Source organism: Protopterus annectens, chromosome 10.part0, assembly GCF_019279795.1.
Source record: "Protopterus annectens isolate FY-2018-M chromosome 10.part0, PAN1.0, whole genome shotgun sequence".
Classification (NCBI taxonomy): domain Eukaryota; kingdom Metazoa; phylum Chordata; order Ceratodontiformes; family Protopteridae; genus Protopterus; species Protopterus annectens.
In genome coordinates this window covers 336,746,752-336,767,327 of record NC_056744.1, presented here as the reverse complement: position 1 = coordinate 336,767,327, position 20,576 = coordinate 336,746,752, and the positions used below count along the sequence as shown (strand labels likewise).

The 20,576-nt window shown below is 45.7% G+C and overlaps 1 protein-coding gene across 2 annotated transcripts in view; it reads left to right on the top strand.

Annotated features, from left to right (window-relative positions):
- The window catches only part of DARS2 (aspartyl-tRNA synthetase 2, mitochondrial), a 1,354,455-nt gene that overhangs the window by 973,298 nt on the left and 360,581 nt on the right, over positions 1-20,576 (top strand). The window lies entirely within an intron of this gene.

Genomic DNA, 20,576 nt, shown 5'->3' with positions numbered 1-20,576 from the left:
CGTCATACTGGTACTTGTGGTTGAGTAACCTGAATGCCTGCTTGATCTGGCGAATCCTGGCCCCAACAGCCAACTGACTGTAACATTGTCTTCTTTCAGTCTGATGAGAGGGCCCTCCATGTGTTTCATGATGGAGTCTGCTATGACCAAGATGTTTGAATGTGTGTTATTTAACCTTAGGAGCTTAATTGTGGAGACACTGTGGCGTGTATTTTTATATGTAGTGGTTGGTGTTGACTTGGTTTGTTTGCATGTGGTTTCCAAGGGCAGTGTATGGGAGGCCTCTGAGGTTTTGGTGAGTTACTTGTGAGTACTGTGTGGGTTTCTGTGTTGAGACCTCAGAGAGGGAAATGATGTCTGTATGCTGGCAACTTGTTTGTCATTTGATTTGTCAGTATGAGAGTCGTGTCTTAATTTCATAGTGTAACTACATCTCTCACATACTATTTGTTTGTTTCAGGATTAAGTGGTTGTCAGTATACATGAGACAATTGCTACATTGCCTCAGGATGCCCATGCCCACCAGGCTAGCTACAGAGATAGTAGGAAAGTGCCCATCCATGGTTCAGGTTTTTTGCTATGGGTTTAATTTGGGAGAAGAGTTGGGAGATTTAACTGGAGTGGGATGATAGCACACAGACAAAGAATGAGTGTTGTATCTAGTGTAAACTGCAGCTATCCAACAAGGCAGTGCTGCTCTGTGTGCAACTCGGATGCTCCTAGAGCAGCAAGGGGGACTGCAGAGATAGTTATTCTAAAGGAAATCTTTTAACTTAAAAGGGTTTGCATCCATGCAGGGCACTGCTAATCACCACTATGTAGAGAGCAGCCTAGTGCAAACCCTGGGCTTATATAAAATCAGGAAAACAAGTTTTAAAACAGCAAAGCCTACAGACCAATCACTAGAACACACAGTAAGCTTTTAGCCATCAGTCCTCAACTTGGATAGGTTTGCTACAACATATTTCGCCATGAGAATGCAGTCGGAAAACCCTTTTAATGTAAAAATGCCGGTTTTAGAACTCAAGTGCAGGGAAGCCAGACAATCCAGACACTACAGTTCTGTAAAACTAACAGATACAATGTAATTAAGTACTACAACAGCAATGGAAACAGTTAAGCTTTTAAACTCTACTAAAGTGCAAGAAATGTATCATTTAATAAAGAATTCTTATGCAGTACAGTAAAAATAATCTATGTAAGTGCAAAATGATACTTAGTTTCGTTCTTTTAACAGTGGATGGCTTTAGATGCAGCAGATTCTCTGTAACTCTCTGGCGAAATAGCCAAACCAAGAGCAGCTATAAGGAATTGAGCCTTTACCTTTTGCAATTCGTAGTCCTGACTCAGCAGTCCATATCCACTGCAAGAGTTTTCCTCCGAATTCTAGGCTGTATAGCATCAGCTGTTGTCATGATGTTTTCAGACTTCTCATGAGGAAGAGACATTCATTTGTTGAATCTGTGTGGGCCCAACACCAACATCCTGTTCATCATTCATTTGTTGAATCTGTGTGGACCCAACACCAACATCCTGTTCGTCATTCATTTGTTGAATCTGTGTGGACCCAACACCAACATCCTGTACATCATTCATTTGTTGAGTCTGTGTGGACCCAACACCAACATCCTGTTCGTCATTCATTTGTTGAATCTGTGTGGACCCAACACCAACATCCTGTTCGTCATTCATTTGTTGAGTCTGTGTGGACCCGACACCAACATCCTGTACATCATTCATTTGTTGAGTCTATGAGGACCCAACACCAACATCCGGTTCCTCATTCATTTGTTGAGTCTGTGTGGACCCAACACCAACATCCTGTTTGTTATTCATTTGCTGAGTCTGTGTGGGCCCAACACCAACATCCTGTTCATCATTCATTTGTTGAATCTGCGTGGGCCCAGCACCAACATCCTGTTCGTCATTCATTTGTTGAGTCTGTGTGGACCCAACACCAACGACATCCTGTTTGTTATTCATTTGTTGAATCTGTGTAGACCCAACACCAACATCCTGTTCGTCATTCATTTGTTGAATCTGTGTGGGCCCAACACCAACATCCTGTTCGTCATTCATTTGTTGAATCTGTGTGGGCCCAACACCAACATCCTGATCATCATTCATTTGTTGAATCTGTGTGGACCCAACACCAACATCCTGTTCGTCATTCATTTGTTGAATCTGTGTGGACCCAACACCAACATCCTGTTAGTCATTCATTTGTTGAATCTGTGGACCCAACACCAACATCCTGTTCGTCATTCATTTGTTGAGTCTGTATAGACCCAACACCAACATCCTGTTTGTCATTCATTTGTTGAATCTGTGTGGACCCAACACCAACATCCTGTACATCATTCATTTGTTGAATCTGTGTGGACCCAACACCAACATCCTGTTAGTCATTCATTTGTTGAGTCTGTGTGGACCCAACACCAACATCCTGTACATCATTCATTTGTTGAATCTGTGTGGACCCAACACCAATATCCTGTCCCTTTTCCTGCTTCAGTTCTGAATTTCATCAGAGAGGAACTCATATGGTGGGAAAATCCGATTCACTTAAATCCACGTCTCCCTCTTTCTCATGCCATTGTAAGTCAGTCTGTTACTGTGGATGTTCCAGACTTGGCCTAGGGAGAGTTTCCCAAAGGTATTGAGGTTCAGGGTACTTAGAATCCCACTTCAGAAAAAAATACATTGATGTCAAAGAAATGATGGCCCTGATCGAAGCATTAAAAGCCCAGAATGAGCTGGCTCTACAGGACCACTGTAATAACAGACAGCATCTCAATGATGTGGTATATAAATAGGAGTTGGGGGATGGGGGGATCAAGTCCTGTGCAGACTAGTCATAATTCCAGTTGTTGGTAACTCAGCACAGTCTATGCCTTCAGGCAACCTGCATTTCTGCCAGAGCGGAACACTATTGCATTTTCTTTGAGCAGATCCAGGACATAGCCTTCCAAATATATTTTACACTTGGAGGTGTTCCAGGGGGTTGCCTACCTGTGGGGAACTCCACATGTAGATCTGTTTGTTTCCATTCACAACAAACAGATGTTCATGTTTCACTGTTGCAGTCATTACATTTGGGTTATCTGCCTGCAGGTAGCCCTCAGCCAGCCTGATTATCAAAGTCTTGGGTCATGCCTCGGATGCTGTCTCTTCTTTCATGACGTCAGGTAGTCAGGGGTATAAAGCATGCATCTGACACCATTACACCAGTCTTTCTTGCCACACAGTGCCAGAAGCAGAAGCAGTTCGCAAGTGCCGGTTGGCCGACTCCTGAAATTTTCGTTTTCGAGTTTCAAAACCAAAGTCTTCAAAAAAGCTAAGTACCCCATTGGGGATCCTTTTTCTTGCTCTAAACCGATGTCAGTAAAAGTTAACAATTGTATTACCTGTGGAAAGCAAATACCTCATAAAGATTTTCATTCGTACTGCATTCCTTGCCTAGGCCCAGACCATGACTTCCCTCGCTGTCAGTTTTGTGCCTTATTCAATCCTCGAACTATTCGTCGTCAGTCCATTTTTGCAGCAAACTATTTCGATACTCGGTTTAATTATCCAGAAATGGCATTGGTAAGCTACCCGACTACCGACATTCTGAAAAAACATAAAGATAAAGACAGAGATAGACTGAATAGGTCCAAAGCTGCTGACGACGCTTCAGTTAAGCTAGTCGCCAGTTCGCCGGTACTCAGTGAGGCGCTTTCACAGCCCCTGATACCCACTACTTCAGATTCACAGGCCTCTACTGAGACCCATTCGGAGTCTGCTGCGAGATGCTTCTTGGACTATGGAACCTGCGGATGTCTCTACCTTGGATGGGTCCGGAGCCACTGTGCAGGCACCGGCTTCTGAGGGTGTATTCAGACCTACGAACTTGCATTTCAAACCAATGCCATTTTCTTCTTCAAGGCCTAAAACTCGACCAACGCCTAGAAAACCGACGTCCAAACTGCATGGTCAGGCCCATATGCCTAAAAAACAAATGATAAGAATGGCTGAAGACCTTATTACTCTAATTAGGGGAAGCCAGCCTTCTCCCTCTAAGAGACCTAGAGCTGATTTTCCTTCTGATTCGTCTGATCAGGATTCTGATGTTTGTGTTTCTTCTGATGACTGGGATTTGCCTTTATCTACCTATGAGGATTCTGATGCAGAAGACTGCATACCCTTTGCTTCCCCTCCAGAAGATTTCTCTTTTGGTGAAACCTTGCACACTCTTAGGGAGCATTTCCGCTGGGAAAGCCAGGATTACTCTGACTCCAAAAAGAGGCTTAGGGAATTCTTACTCCTACCTCAACACAGGCCTTTAGCTATACCTCCTGTACTGGACATTGTAGATGATGCCTTCTTGGAATCTAGCCTGGCCCCAGACACTTTACCTCCGGCTCCTAGAAAACCTGACAGGTATTACAGAGTACCTGACTCTCACACGTTCCTCTTTAAGAATCTAACCGCAAACCCACTACTACTGCCAAAAACCCTACCCCCTCTAATAGAGATTCCAGGGCCCTGGACAGATGGGGTAAGAAAGTATACACTTCTGCTACTTTGGCCATTAGGGCCTTAAACTGCCAGTTTCATATGTTAAAGTATCAGCAGCATATTACTGTACTACTTAAACAGAAAATGATGTTGATTCCTGACTGTGCTGAAAATGAAGAATTACAGGATTTAATGCATTCTGATGAACAAGTTGATAAACATGCTTTGCAATGTGGTTTTAACTCTTTAGAAGCATCTTGCAGGGCTGCTGTGTCACTGGGTCTGTTCTTAGAAGGCATGCTTGGCTTAAGGAGTAAAATTTGCCAGATCATGTTAAAGCTAAATTACTGGATGCTCCATTAAACCAGGACTGGCAACAAAGCAGAAGTACTTAAAAGGATGGAGGCAAAAGCTAAATCTATGCAAACTGTTAAAGATTTCCTGCAAGTACAGCCTCCCAGATTTAGTAGACATTGGCCTTTTAAGAATTGTCTCTTCCAGGCCTTCTCAGTCCAAACCCAGGAACAGCAGACCACCTAAGCTACAGTCTGAAGATACTCACAGGCCTAAGCAGTGGGGGGCCTCCCACTTCCAAAGCTGGAAGTAGTAAGACACCCCCTATGGTAAACTGTCACAATGACTTAACCTTAAACCTTCCAAGCCCTGCTCAACTGTCTGCCCCCTTAGGGGGAAAAATCGCCCTGCATGCAAAAATCTGAGAACTCATTACCCAAGACAAATGGGTTTTAAATATAGTTTCCCAAGGAAAACAGATTCCACTTGCACTCCTTACCAATCCCAAACGGTTGGCCAGACCTACCCCCAAATCAGTGGGCAGAGGCTCAACAGCAGGTTCTCTCTCTTCTAAGTATCAGAGCTATTCAGCCTGTCCCAGCAGTGGAATGGGGGCAAGGTTTTTACTCAAGACTTTTCCTGGTACCCAGAAAAGACAATTCCTGGCATCCTATCCTGGACCTGTCTATTTTAAACACGTTTTTGGTAATCCCAAAATTCAAAATACTAACTCTTCATCAGCTGCTTCCCATGTTGTGTCTTTCAACTTTTCCCGGTTAGGGGTCGCCACAGCGGAACTCCGGTCCGCTAATAATTAGCAGTAGATTTTTACGTGCCAAGTTGCCAGCCCTGATGCACAACCTTCAATGAAGGTGCGCCGATTCACACACATTTCCACACAGAAGACGCTCTAGTTGAAAATCGAACAGGGCAACATCTTACTGTGAGGTGACAACACTACCGCAGCACCACCACCGCAGTCAGCTGCTTCCCATGGTAGGCAAAAATGCTTGGCTGGCAACAATGGACTTAATGGAAGCTTACCTGCACATCCCAATAAGGGAATCTTGCAGAAAACACCTATGCTTCAGAGCAGGCTACATGCACTATCAGTTCTCTGCACTGCCCTTTGGCTTATCTACTGTGCCCAGGGTATTCACAAAGTGCCTAATTCCAATCATTGCATTCTGCAGGCAAAAAAATATTCAAATATACCCATACCTGGACGATTGTCTAATTCAGGCAGAAAGCCAGGACATACTATTAAATCATCTGGCATTTGTAAAGAAACTGCTAACCTCACTGGGGTACACCATAAACAAAAAGAAATCTCACCTAGTACCCTGCCAACAAGTTGTATTCCTGGGAGCAAGCTTGAACACAACTTCCCAGATGGCCTACCTCACACCAGAGAAACAAGTTTATTTAACAGCATACTTCAAACTGCTGGCCACAAAGACCCAGCTATCTGCAAGTAAAATACTGCAAGCTCTGGAGTTCATGGCTTCTTGCATCCTACTAATTCCATATGCAAGACTGCACATGAGGAAACTATAATGGTATCTAAAAAGCCTATGGTGTCAACATTCTCAGGACCTGGAATCAATGATCCCTATCATTCCTTGTATAAAGAGTTCCTTTGGTGTTCAGAGGCTTGCTACCACAACAAGGGACTCACTCTACCCCCTGCCACCCAAACCCTAACAACAAACACATCAGACTATGCATGGGGGGCTCACTTGGCAGGACAGTGCATTCAGGGCAAATGGAACCAGAGTCAAATGCACCTGCATATCAAACAAAAAGAAATGTTAGCTGTACAGAATTCTCTGACAGCCTTCAAGGACCATATTCTTACAGGACAATTATTGGTAAAGACAGACAACATCACTGTTATGTGGTACATAAACAAGCAGGGGGGAACCCACTCATTCACTCTCTGCAGACTAGCCATGGCTCTGTGGAACACAGCCTTGAGCTACCAAGTGCACCTCCAAGGTCAATACTTTCCAGGCAAGCTAAATTCACTGGCAGACGACCTAAGCAGAAATCATATGGACCCACACGATTGGAAACTGGAACCAAAGATATTCAACACTTTGAGAAACAAATGGGGGAGCCCAGAGACAGACCTGTTTGCCTCCCCTCAAAACTACCAATTGGAGAAATTCTGCACAAGGACTCCCCACAGACAAGCTTGGAAAGTGAATGCCCTGTCTTTCACCTGGGAAAGCTTCTCAGTTTATGCCTTTCCCCCTCTTCCTCTCCTCTTGAAAGTTCTGCTAAAGATCAAACAGGACAAGCCAAGGACAATTCTCACTGCACCAGACTGGCCACGCCAACACCGGTACCCCCTCTTCTGCAGTATGTCATTGCTGGAACCATGACACCTCCCTCATACCCCTTCCCTGCTGTCCCAGCAGGAGGGCCAGATTTTGCACCCTCAGCCTCAAACCATGAACCCTGCAGCATGGCTAATTATACCTGAGCTCTCCAATACCCTCCCTCAATAAGCAAGTGCTGGATGTCATTCTGGAAGCAAGGAGGCCTAGTACTAGAAATTCCTACACTGAAAAGTGAAAAATATACCATTCCTGGAGCCAGACTCAGGGGATGGGCACAATAGTGCCCAGCTTATGGCATATTCTTCAATACTTAACAGAGATGCTCCACAAGGGCCTTTCCTTCTCATCTATTAAAATTCATGCCTCAGCCATTTCAGCACATTACAATACTGAGCCACCCCTCTTCTCTCACTCACTGCTAAAGCAACTCCTCAGAGGGGCCACAAATTTAAGACCACCCAGGAGAGCCCCTACTCCAGCCTGGGAGCTTAACTTTGTATTGGAAAAGCTCACTCTACCTCCTTTTGAGCCAGCAGCAACTGCAAAGTTGAAATTCCTTTCTTGGAAAACAGCCTTCCTTCTAGCCATCACGTCAGCAAGAAGAGTGTCTGAATTACAGGCCGTCATGGCAGTGGAGCCCTTCATCATTTTCCATGCAGACAGGGTGTCCCTCAGGACCAATCCTTGCTTTATGCCCAAGGTGGTATCCAGTGTGGCCCTTTATCAGTCCATTCATATGCCAACCTTCTTTTCTAATCCACAGAACAAAGGAGAACGAATACTGCACTCTTTGGACGTGCACAGACAACTTAGATTTTATTTGGACAGGACAAAGCCTATCACGAAAACTGAACAGCTACTGGTTGCCTTTGCTGCAGGAGCAGAGGGGAAGACCATTTCAAAGCAAACCATTTCTAAGTGGATAGGCCATTGCATTAATTTTTGCTATAAGCACCATGGAAAATCTACCCCACGGGGATAAAATCACATTCCACCAGGGCTGCATCTACTTCAACAGCCTTTCTCAGAGGTGTTCCTACCACGGATATCCTAGAAGCTGCTACCTGGAGCTCTATACATACCTTCACCAAGCAATACCACTTGCCTATTTTTTCTAAATCCAGAGCTGGTTTTGCCACTGCAGTCTTAAGTCTTGCAGGGCTTAATAGCTTGTCCTAATGCTCTCTAACTGCCTCCTCCCTTCCTTAGCTTTGGGAATCTACCCAAATGTAATGACTGCAACAGTGAAACACGAAGAACATAGTATAGTTGTGTACACTTACCATAAATGTAGATGTTCGAGTGTATTCACTGTTGCAGTCCGGGTTACCCACCCGCCAGCCCCCTGACATCTATTGGCTATACCTTTCTTCTTGTTTACTGTATTTAAGCTTTCTGGTGTATTTGATCTTTGTAGGAGGTGTAACCTTGTATGTAATTGCTTCCCATTATGGGGGCACCTGACATCTGGGGCAAGAAAAACTGATGTAATGGCATCGGCTGCATTTTTTATATCCCTGACTACCTGACATCCTGGAAGAAGAGACCGCATCCGACACAGGACCCAAGACTTTGATAATCAGGCCAGCTGAAGGCTACCTGCAGGCAGATAACCTAAATGTAATGACTGCAACAGTGAATACACTCAAACATCTACATTTATGGTAAGTGTACAGAACTGTACTTTACAGAACTTCTGCACCAGGATTCATTGCAATTAAGCTTAGAAATCAGATGCTTTTTATATTCCCTGGGGAGGAATGTTTCTGTATGCCTTTCAACCAACCCTTTTCTTTGATTACCGAAGTTTTATTAAGAAAGAAACTCCAAAAATGCTGTTAATAACTCCCTTTTGGCCCACACAACAGTGGATGTTTTTCATAATCATATTATTGCAGTACTGATTCTTGTGTTTTACTGCCATATAAAAGCCTGTGATTGTCTTGAATTCCAGAGTCTTTACATGATCCCTGGCTGACTGATGTCCAGGGACAAGCGTCTGGATGTCAGGCTATAAGAGGAGCATCCATTTGCTTCATCTTAAGTTCTTTTTAGCCCTGCAGGCATTGCCCTGCTTCATTTTATTTAATGCTTGCCGTCCATCAGCCAGTTCATTTTTTCTCTGAGTTTTATACAACCTGCTTTCAGATAAATACCCAGTTAGGGAAAGTTTCTTCTAATTACTATTTAAAAAATATCAGTTACTGCTTAAAGTGTGGGAAGCAAATCCCATATAAAGATTTCCATTCCTTTTGTTTGGAGCTCCAGCACACTGGTTCTAGCTGTCATGATTGTGATATTTTGCTGTAACACCCTTAAGCATAGGGCCGAAGTCCTTGCAGCTCTCATGCAATCCTTGTACCCATCTCCATCTGTTTCTTTTCATGCCTCTACTTCTGCTGGATCCTTGCCCAAGAAACGCAAAGATAAGAAAATGAAGGAGAAGGACTCTGTAGGCAACTGGAAATGCTCTGCTTCCCTGGTCAGATCAGCTGACAACTAGAAACACTCTGCTTCCCTGGTCAGATCAGCTGATGACTCAGGTGAGGTGCCTTTGCAGCCCCTTGGTCCAATGACCAATAGGCCTGAGCCCTTGCGCTACCACTCAAGAGGCTGCCTTGACAGGAGGCCATACAGTTCCGAGTACCTCAACATAAGTGTCAGTTGGGTCTGGAACCACTCTGCAGACTTCGGCTTCTACCTTTACTTCTTTGGCAGTTGTGTACAAACAAATGTCAGTGAACCAGGCAAAGGTCATGGTCACCCAACTCCATACCTAGTAGTTGCTTTCAAAACTTTGGATGCCAAAACCAAAGAGACTGGTTAGCTTGTCCTAGCCTACTACTCATCTTCTTCAGTCCAGGTTGAGGCACACAACCTCCTTTGGATAGCCCAGGATTTAGTGGCCTTTGTTAAGTCCAAGGAGCTGAGCCAGCCACTGGTGGCTGCCACTGAAGCTTCTCCTGCTAAAAGGAGGGATGTTTCTCTTCAGGACTCATATTCCTCAGAATCCAAAGATAAGGAAGAATTGTTTTGTGCTGAACACTTTCCCCATCAGTCTTTCTGTGACTCTGACTCAGATGATACCTATCTTCTTCTCCCCCTGAGGATGTATCCTTTGGGGATACTGTGCACAAGGTGAACTAGGCATTTCATTTGGAGAGCAAAGCCTTTTCTCAGGCCTAAAGTTATTACAGAGAAATTCTGAGCCTGCCATCTCCCAGACCACTGCTTATTCCCCAGTTCATGTGGTTCTAGATGATGTCATTGATGAAGTCTTCCTGCACCCTGACTCTCTGCTACTACCCTTAGAAAACCTGATCATTTTTATAGAGTGCTTGACACTTACAAGCACCTCTACAAAAATCCACAAGCAGCTCCTTCAGTAGTGTTTCTTAATAGAGGTATGATGCCCCCGCCCTGGCCCAGTAATCAAGGACCCTCAATCTTCACCGCTGTTACCATTGAGGGACGTGCACATTGGGAGGATGACAAGTACACACACACAGTAAAGTACAGTTTCCCTTAAGAGCACACAGAGACCACAGTCAGTCTGGGGCTGGTTTCTCTCTCTCTCCAGATCCCCAATAAGACTTCCCACTGTCATAGCTATAGGGTTCAGATCTCAGTCGAGTGGTCAAGTCAAAATCTCCAGCATCCTCTCTGTCCAACCAGTACTTTATGTGCCTGCCCAAGTAGTTGACACACACACACACACACACACACACACACACACACACACACACACACACACACACTGACACACACTTTGAGATTTGATTTATTTGCAAACACACAGAAACTCCTGGGGAAGGCTGGCACAGGTTTACTAGCTATGCCTCCCTTCTGCCCAAACTATAAGGTAGTAATCACTGCCACCAACTACTACTTAGCAGCTACCATAAGGCCCTTACAAAGGGTGACCAATTCTACTTTGCAATGTTACTGTTATCCAAATGGTAAGTGTGTCTAAGACTAAGGCTATTTAGGAGTGGCCCATACAGTGTCATCAAATACATATGCAATTACTCTTAAGAGTTTAAGTATCCTTACACAAAACCAGCCAAAATTAAAAGGTTTAAATATATTTAATAATAAATAATAAAAGCACAAGCAGATACTCATTAACTCAACACAGTAACAAAACAGTTCAGAATCACGGGAAATATTTTAAAACAACTTTGCAGGACAGTCTCGCATAAATACAAAAAACATCTAGACTAATCTTGCTATATTTCTATCTGTCTTTAAGAGAAATACTATGATCTAAGTCTTACAGAGCAAAGACAAGTGCTGAATGGATGTGTACAGGTCCAGAACAAGATGCAAAATGCACTGACTTTCTCTCTGAGCTAGTTCTTAAATTAATAATACACATTACTGCTGGGTTAGCTAGATGACATCACTATTTAACACCTGCATATAGTTCCTAGGCTAAACAAATACCAACAGAATTTAACATGTCTCTATGAAAAATACTTATCTCGTAGAAGCTGACACTTATCTTTAGAAGCTTGCCTGAAACTGGAAGTCATAAAACAATTAACACTTATACATTTTAAACCTAGTAATTATTTTTGTTTTAAGACAATAGAAAGAAATTCTAGCTGTAGAGATTCTGTCTTCTAGCTGTGGTAAACACAATAGTAAAACTTTTTACTTATTTTCTCAGAGTTGCAAGTTAACTCTGTATGTTCCAACTTCTGCTATGAAAACATACATTTGCAAAGGCTTATACATTTCTGCTCATTTTCAGCAGGGTGCAATGCGGTTACATTTTTAAAGCTCAGCACATAACATACAGATGTTAAGTTGTCCATCTCGCCTTCTTTCTTGCTGGTTAGATCGGCTCCGACTTGGCCATCTTCAATAGCTCGAGAGCTGTTTACTGGCTCGAGGCTACCCCATATCCCATGATGCCTGGCACAAGTTACCCAGATCTTGTTTAATGCTATAGACTGCAAGGTTGTCTTACTGGCTCAGGCTCGTATACTTTATTGTATTTTTACTAGGTTTTTTTGTCTTTTTAGTGTACCTAATTACTTAGTTGTACTATTCCCCAGGCTATATTCCCTAGATAGCATTTATCCCTCTTGTTTCTCGAAAACTCGTTTTACTTGGAGAGTTTGCCCCACCCCTCTTCCTTTAGTGGTAGTCGTTTAAGTTAGAGGCTAACCCTTTTTTGTCTTTCTATAGTTTATATAAAAAAAAAAATATATATATATATATATATATATAGAGAGAGAGAGAGAATGTTTTTTAGGTAGTGTTTGTAGTAGTAGACTTACTTAGTTTATTTTAGTGTTTGTTAGCTGTATAGTTTAGTTAGTTATACTTGCTAACTTGTTTTTTGCTTGTGTGTGTGTTCTCTCCTTGGTGTGTGAGAGTGGTAACATGTCCAAGGATAGTAAAGTGTCCGGATTCAAGAAGTGTGACTCATGCTGTTAGAAGATGTCTCTGACAGATGGTCACACTTCTTGTGTCTACTGTCTGGGCGCAGTGCACCTGCAGGACTCTTGTTCGGTCTGTCATGCTTTTAGCCCAAGAGTCCTGCAGGAGCGCAAAAATAAGTTAATCCTTCGGGGTTTGCTTAAGCCACAGGATTCACCAGCTAAGGCTCAGCCTACGAAATCCTCCAAGCCACCCACGTCTTCGGCTCCAAGTTCTGAGCCATCATTGGGTGAAGCACCGTCATCCGCATCTGCTGGAACTGATGTGCCTCCCTCATAGTGGGCTCCAACATGAATTTCGGAGCCATCCGTGAGTCGAAAGAGATCTAGGTCTCCCTCCTTGGAGTCGATACGCTCGGCTCCACGGTCACCTCTGCTCCAATCGGAGTGCAGTCACAAGTCCTCTCACTCCTCTCGATCCTCCAGGCTTTCAGACCATGATTTGGAGAGAGTGGTCAGCACGTTGTTGAAATCGCAGGCCCTAACAAAAATGTTGTCCAGCCCCCCTCATCAGGTGTCAGCTCCGTCCACTTCTACAAATATTCCTCCTCTGACTCCTCCCTTGAATTCGGAGCCAGAGTTCGTTGGGGTTCGAGTCGTGGAACCGTCAGCTCTGATACCTTCTCCTTCGGTTCCGTCGTAGGCTCCGATCCCATTCTTGGTACCGTCCTTGGAGGGATCTGGGTGCCGGGACTCCCTCGTCTGCTCTGAGGGGGAGAGTGGCATCGGACCCTTGTCCGACCCCGCTCTCCCTCTCGCAGCATCGGCACAGGTGAGCTCTCCTCCTACATCAGCTTCGGAGCTGTCCCCCTCGGTGCGGGGAGGGATTCCTATTTCTTCGGAATCGGCATCTTCTCTGCGTCCGGGCAGGGATGCTTTTGAGGTCATGAGGAGTGAACTGGCACCTGAGCCAGTCCCACGATCAACCCCATCAGCTCCTCCCCCTATGGTGCCTGCGTCTGCCTCTGCCCCTCCTCCCGACCCCAAGAGTGGGGAACCAGCACTCCAGGGCACCCCTTTGGGTGTTTCTTCCTCTTCCGAGGCCTCCCCTGATCACTCAGAGGAGCCACCTCGTAAGAGGAAGTGCAAAAGGAAGCACGTTGACTCCCCTGAGTCTGTCACATCTGATACCAACTTAGAGAATTCGGAAGGGTCCCCAAGATCCCCCTCTGAAGATGTCTCCTTTTCAGACATCCTTGAAATCCTTAAGCAGAGGGGGAACTGGAATACCCTAGCTCCTTCTGAGGATGAGTCGGTATTTCTGGACGCGTTTGTTTCCCGACCCTCCACCTCCTGGGTGTCTCTGCCTTTCAACCCACTTATGTCTGTGGTGGCTCGGAAGGCATGGTCAGCTCCAGACACAGTGGAACCAACCCCCAGGAGACCTGCTAAATTTATAACCACCTCAGGACAAACAGTTTCTAACTAAGGGCATACCTGTCGATGCCATGGTGGTAGCAACAGCCACAAAGAAGGAGTTGGCAGAAACTTCGTCATCTGTTCATCCTCCTAACAAGGAGTCCAGGACTGTGGACAGATATGGGATGCAAATGTTTGCTTCAGCAACCTTCTCGATGAAGTATTTGAATTATTTGTGCCATTTCACTCACCTTCAGATGGATCTCCTTAAAGAGCTTGGAGATACCCTCCAATATCCATTAGCTGAGGGGGCTCAAGCTAAAGTGGCCTCCCAGCTGGCGACTCTGAATTCAGTTGTTAACTCCTCCATGAGGCTCATTTCTTATGCAGCTGATGGTGCGAGTAGAGCTGCAGGCACAGGCGTCGCCCTTGAGGCATGCATGGATGCGGCTATGTAATTTTGCGGAACCCTTCAGAGCGTCTTTCACTAATATCCCCTTTGATGGCTTCACTCTCTTTGGACCACAGGTGAAGGACATACTAACCAGGTATGAACAGGAAGGCAAGACTCTCTCTGCCGTGGGAGTCCGTTTTTCCACTCCTTCCAGACCATACCCTAAGGGTTAGAAGAGTGGAAAAATGTGGTTCCATAAATCCCAGGGAGCCTTGCCCTGACACACTTGGTGAGTTCCCCTCCAGGGGTAGAGGAGGGAACAATAACAGACGCTGCCCTCGTGGCGGGGGGGGGTCCACAGAACCAGGGCAGCAGCGAATCCTTCTCTGAGAAGCCTTTTCAGCACTCCTGAAGGGCTGCCCGGCTGCCCGCCTCTGGAGGCAGTCGGAGGAAGATTTTCACTGTACCCCAAAGCCTGGCAGAATCTAACTCCAGACAAGTGGGTACAGTCAATCATATCTGGAGGTTATAGAATCCCCTTTGCTCAACCCCCATTATCGTCAAACAAGTCCCTTCCAGATGTTCCACCCAATCTAAGGGACCAAGCAGCCAAAGAAATTTCAAAGCTGCTACACAAAAGGGTCATCCAGGAAGTCCCAGCAGACCAGATCGGATCCGCAACTTACTCAAGGTTTTTTTTGGTACCAAAAAAGACAGGGGACTGGAGACCCATTTTGGATCTCAGCAGACTAAACAGGTCTGTACAAAGAACAAAGTTTCGGATGGTCATGCTACAGTCCATTTTACCTTTTCTGGGTCAGGACAATTGGATGTGCTCCATAGATCTTCAGGACGCATACTACCATATCAAAATGCACAGGCACTCCAGAAGATTCCTTCGCTTCCGGCTGGGGACCAGTCATCATAAGTTCAGAGCGCTGCCCTTTGGTCTCACCACAACCCCCAGGGTGTTCACCAAATGCATGGCAGTGGTTATGGCTCACCTGAGACAGCAGGGATTCCAGGTGTTTCCATATCTAGACGACTGGCTCCTCACTGCTTCCACCAGGCATCACCTCCTGCAAGCCAGGGACTACACTATCAGAACTTGCTCCAGGCTAGGTATCACAATAAATTTAGAAAAATCTGCATTGTTGCCCTGTCAGCATATCACTTATACAGGCACAAATCTAAATACCAGGAACATGTTTGCGAACCTTCCACATGACAGGGTATCACTAATTCGCCAACAAGTACAGATTTTATTAACATGCAGAACTATTCAAGTCAGGTTCGTCCTCCGAGCACTGGGTTCCATGGCATCAGCAATTCTTCTTGTCCCCCTGGCCCGCTTTCCCATGAGAATCCTCCAGTGGCACCTATTCACACAGTGGTCCTTCCAACAGTCTCACAAGATTATGATCACAGAAGCATGCAAGAAGCACCTCGCTTGGTGGATGGTCTCCCCATCAGTATCCCGGGGCAGACCATTTGTACTATCCCCTCCAGTCGCCACAGTGACCACGGATGCCTCCCTGATAGGGTGGGGGGGGGGCATTGACAGGACAGTCCAAGTCACCTGGCAGCATCACGAGTATCATTTGCATATAAATGTCTTGGAGATGAGAGCCGTGCTTTTAGCATTGCAAGCCCTTCAGGACTCTCTCCCTTCTGAGACCATGGGGGGGGGGGGGCATTGACAGGACAGTCCAAGTCACCTGGCAGCATCACGAGTATCATTTGCATATAAATGTCTTGGAGATGAGAGCCGTGCTTTTAGCGTTGCAAGCCCTTCAGGACTCTCTCCCTCCTGGGACCATTGCAATTCAAACAGACAATATGTCAGTGGTGTGGTACATCAACAAGCAGGGCGGAACCAGATCCTATCCTCTATGTTGAGAAGCACTCAGACTCTGGCAGTGGGCGATCTCTTCCCAACGTTTTCTGATCGCAACGCACATCCCTGGGAGTTCCAACGTCATTGCAGACAGGCTCAGCAGAGCAATTCTCAAGCCTCATGAGAGGTCTCTGAATCAGGTAATTGCGGAACAAATCTTTCACAAATTGGGGAAGCCTAGCTGCGACCTTTTCACCACACCTTTCAACAGCAAGTGCAACAATTTAGTCTCCCTTTTCCCACTTCCCGGCCACCCCCCCAAGAGACGCTCTAGTCCACGATTGGCCTCAGGGACTTCTTTACGCTTTCCCACCATTTCCCCTAATACCCAAACTCATACAGAGAGCAACTGCATTGGGTTGCAAAATGATCCTCATTGCCCCTTACTGGCCTCGACAGATATGGTTTCCATTCCTGCATCGCTATCTTCTTGAGCAGCCTTGGATTCTGGATCCTATTCCAGATCTATTGATTCATCAGTCGGGCAGACTGCATCGATCCCTTCAAACACTCCAGCTCACAGCTTGGTTACTCCACTTCCAACCTTAGCCAGGCTTCCTAATATTTCCTCCTCTGTGTGGGAAATTATTATCTCATCGCACAAATCCACAGCTAGGAAAACTTACGCTAGCAAGTGGAAACATTTTTCTTGTTGGGCAGAGGCTAGGAATTTAGATCCCTTTTCAGCCCCTGTCCACGAGATTCTGGAATTTTTAGCGGAACTCTTTCATTCCGGTTCTGCTTCTGCTACGATCAGGGTTCAGTTAGCTGCCATTTAAAATTTTCACACCGGGTTGTCTTCTAGTAAAATCATGTCTCATAAGCTGTGTAAAGCCTTCCTCAAAGGAACCACTTTGCTTAGTCCCCCAGTGAGGGATCCCCCACCTCCGTGGGATCTAAATTTGGTGCTAGCTTCCCTAATCTTGCCACCTTTTGAGCCTGCAGCATCTTGCTCCATTAAATTTTTATCCTGGAAGACACTGTTTCTGGTAGCCATTACTTCTGCCAGACGTGTTTCGGAGCTTCAGTCTCTATGTATTCGTCCCCCATACTTAGTTTTTCATAATGATAGGGTAGCTGTAAGAACCAGTCCTTCCTTTCTTCCTAAGGTCTGTACACAAAATAATTTGAATCAGTCCATAGACCTTCCTGTGTTCTTTCCTAATCGCAACAATAACGCAGAATATAAATTGCACCAGTTGGACGTTCACAGACCGCTGCATTTTTATTTGCATAGGACAAAGGACATCAGGAAGTTGGACCAACTCTTCCTTTCCTATGCTGAGGGCAGACAGGGCCTTCCAGTCTCAAAGGTAACATTATCTAGGTGGTTGTCTCGCATTATTTCATTCATTTACCAGCTGAGAAACAAAAAATTATCTACCAAACCTAAGGGCCACTCTACTAGGGCATTGGCTACCTCGGTGGCCTTCCAATCTAGGTTGCCCATGGAATCTATCTGTGCAGTTGCTACGTGGGCTAACCCACATACCTTCATTTCTCATTGCAAGCTAGACATTGCTTCCAGGAACAGGGCTGATTTTGGTTCCACAGTTCTGAAGAGTCTGTTCCATTGAGCCACCCAGGATAGTAGGTGCTAGGGACGCTGTCCCAACCAGCAAGAATGAAGGCGAGATGGACAACTTAACATAAAGAAGTTATGTACCTACCATAACGTTCCATGTTAGTTGTCTTCTTCTTGTCTTCTTTCTTGCATCCCACCCTCCATCTCTCTATCCTAGTGGATCGAGAGGAGCCCCCTTTTTCAGATTTCATTGGCTGAACTTTCTCTGGTTGTCCTTTTCTGCTTAGATAGCTTTATAGTTAGGTCCAAAGGGCTGCTAGGGCAGAATTCTTCCATAGTTATGTCTGGAATAGCTTTTTCAATGAGATCTGGGTAGCTTGCGCCAGGCATATGGGATATGGGGTAGCCTCGAGCCAGTAAACAGCTCTCGAGCTATTGAAGATGGCCGAGTCGGAGCCGAGGATCAGCTCCAATCCCAACCAGCAAGAAAGAAGGCGAGAAGAAGACAACTAACATGGAACGTTATGGTAGGTACATAACTTCTTTTTTACTTACATTTGCAGACAAGCCTATGGGTCATATTAATATTTACAAATGACATAAAATTATTTACAAAATTCTAGCTACCTGGGCTGGCAGCTTTCACATCCCCCTCCATGAGATCTCAAGCTAGTTTTTTAAGTGACCCTTAAGAAACGCTGCTTGAAAGGGTTGAGTCTATCTGGGAATACCTTACCCCATTCCCTGTCTCGAGAGCCCATCTTTGCTGGCATTGCTAACCCCACTGTGGTGTTGCACTGACTACTTATATGCTTGCAATCCTAGTCTTCACCTTAGTAACTTGGCATTTTGCTGGCTGGCTCAATGTAGCCGTGAAAGGATTGTGGTGTGTAACTACAGTGAATATTCTTCCATACAGATAAGGCTGAAGTTTCTGCAGTGCCCACACTATGCCTGGAATTTCCTTTTTTACAACTGCATAACATTCCTCCCTGGGTTGGAGCCTACGACTGAGACAAACCTCTGGGTGCTCTTTTCCCTCTGAGGAAACCTGGCTAAGTACAGCTCCCACCCCATAGTTTGAAGCATGCACCTGTACAGCAATTTTTTAATCTGGACTGGCTAACACATGAGGACCTCCCAAAGCTCCTTTAAGCTTCTGGAATGCCTGCTCACATGCTGGGCTCCACAGTACCTTATCTGGCCTGATTTTACTTGTCGGGTCTGTGAGGGGAGCAGCTATGGTACTATAATTGGGGGGACACTTTTTGTAGTACCCTGCTGTCCCTAAAAATGCCCTCACCTGCTTTTTGGTAACAGGTGCAGGCCATGCCTGAATGGCTTCCACTTTGGCCGGTTCCGGCCTGATCTTACCACTCCCCACTCCATGTCCCAGGTAGGATACCTCTGCCATACCCACCTGACATTTGCTGGGCTGAATGGTCAACCCTGGCCTCTGTAGTCTGGCCAGCATCTCCCTGACATGCTGAAGGTGCTTTTGCCAGGAATTGCTATAGATGGCAATATCATCTAGATAAGCAAGGACAGATTCTCCTGCTAGGATATGATCTACCAGCCTCTGGAAAGTCACTGGGGCATTTTTCATCCCAAAGGGCGTCTTTTTGAACTCATACAAGCCAAAAGGAGTCACAAAAGCTAACCTCTCTCTAGCACTGGGAATCAAGGGCACCTGTCAGTAACTTTTGGTAAGATCAATGGTGGTAAGATACTTAGCCCCACCCATCTGCTCTAGGGCTTCATCTGTCCTAGGCATGGGGTAAGCATCTGACTCTGTGTGACTATTTAATCTCCTGCAGTCCACACAGAACCTGGTGCTGCCATCCTTCTTTGGTACCAGCACCACTGAAGAGGCCCAGGGAATTCTGGACTCCTGAATTACCCCTAGTTCCAACATTTCCTCTATCTCCTCCCTCAGTCTGTTTAACTCTCTCAGGTACCCTATAAGGGGCCCGCTTAATAGGCCTTTGGGGTTCTGTATCCACATGGTGCTGCACCAGGTGGGTGCACCCTGGTTTCCCAGTGAACATGTCCCCAAACTCCTGTAACACTGCTCGGATTTCTAGAACCTGGGTAGGAGATAGCTGCTGGGACATTGCTACCCCTTCCACTGAGGTGTCAGTCCAAGCCTCACTGAGGAGATCAAGTCACCAGATATCCCTCAGACTCCTCCTGGAATTCACTGCAAATACTCATCACAAGGGCCTCCCTATCATGGTAAGATTTCATCATGTTAACATGGTACAATTTGTGCCCCTGCCTCCTGCCTTAGCAGTTTTACCATGTAGTTAACATCACTGACCTTCCTTGCCAGCTTGTAGGGCCCCTACCAAGCTGCCTGCAGCTTGTTGTGTCTGACAGGAATGAGAGCCATTACCTGCTGCCCTACAGCATACTCTCTAGCTCGAGCATTCCTGTCATATCAGACCTTTTTCTGCTGTTGGGCTTCTGCCAGGTTCTCCTGGGCCAAGCTCATGAGTTCCCTGAGCCTTGTCCTGAGGTTTAGGACATATGCCACAACAGACTTCTTGTGGGATTCACACTCACCCTGCCACTCATCTCGAATTAAATCTAGAGGTCCCCTCACCCTATGCCCATACAGCAACTCAAAGGGTGAAAAACCTGTGGATTCTTGGGGAACCTCTCTCTGAGCAAACAGATTTGGCAAATATTTATCCCACTCCCTCTTGAACTGGTCTACAAATGCCTGTAGCATGGCCTTGAGTGTAGAGTTTAACCTCTCAGCAAGACCATTAGTCTGAGGATGGTAGGGGGTGGCCTTTAGGTGCTTCAC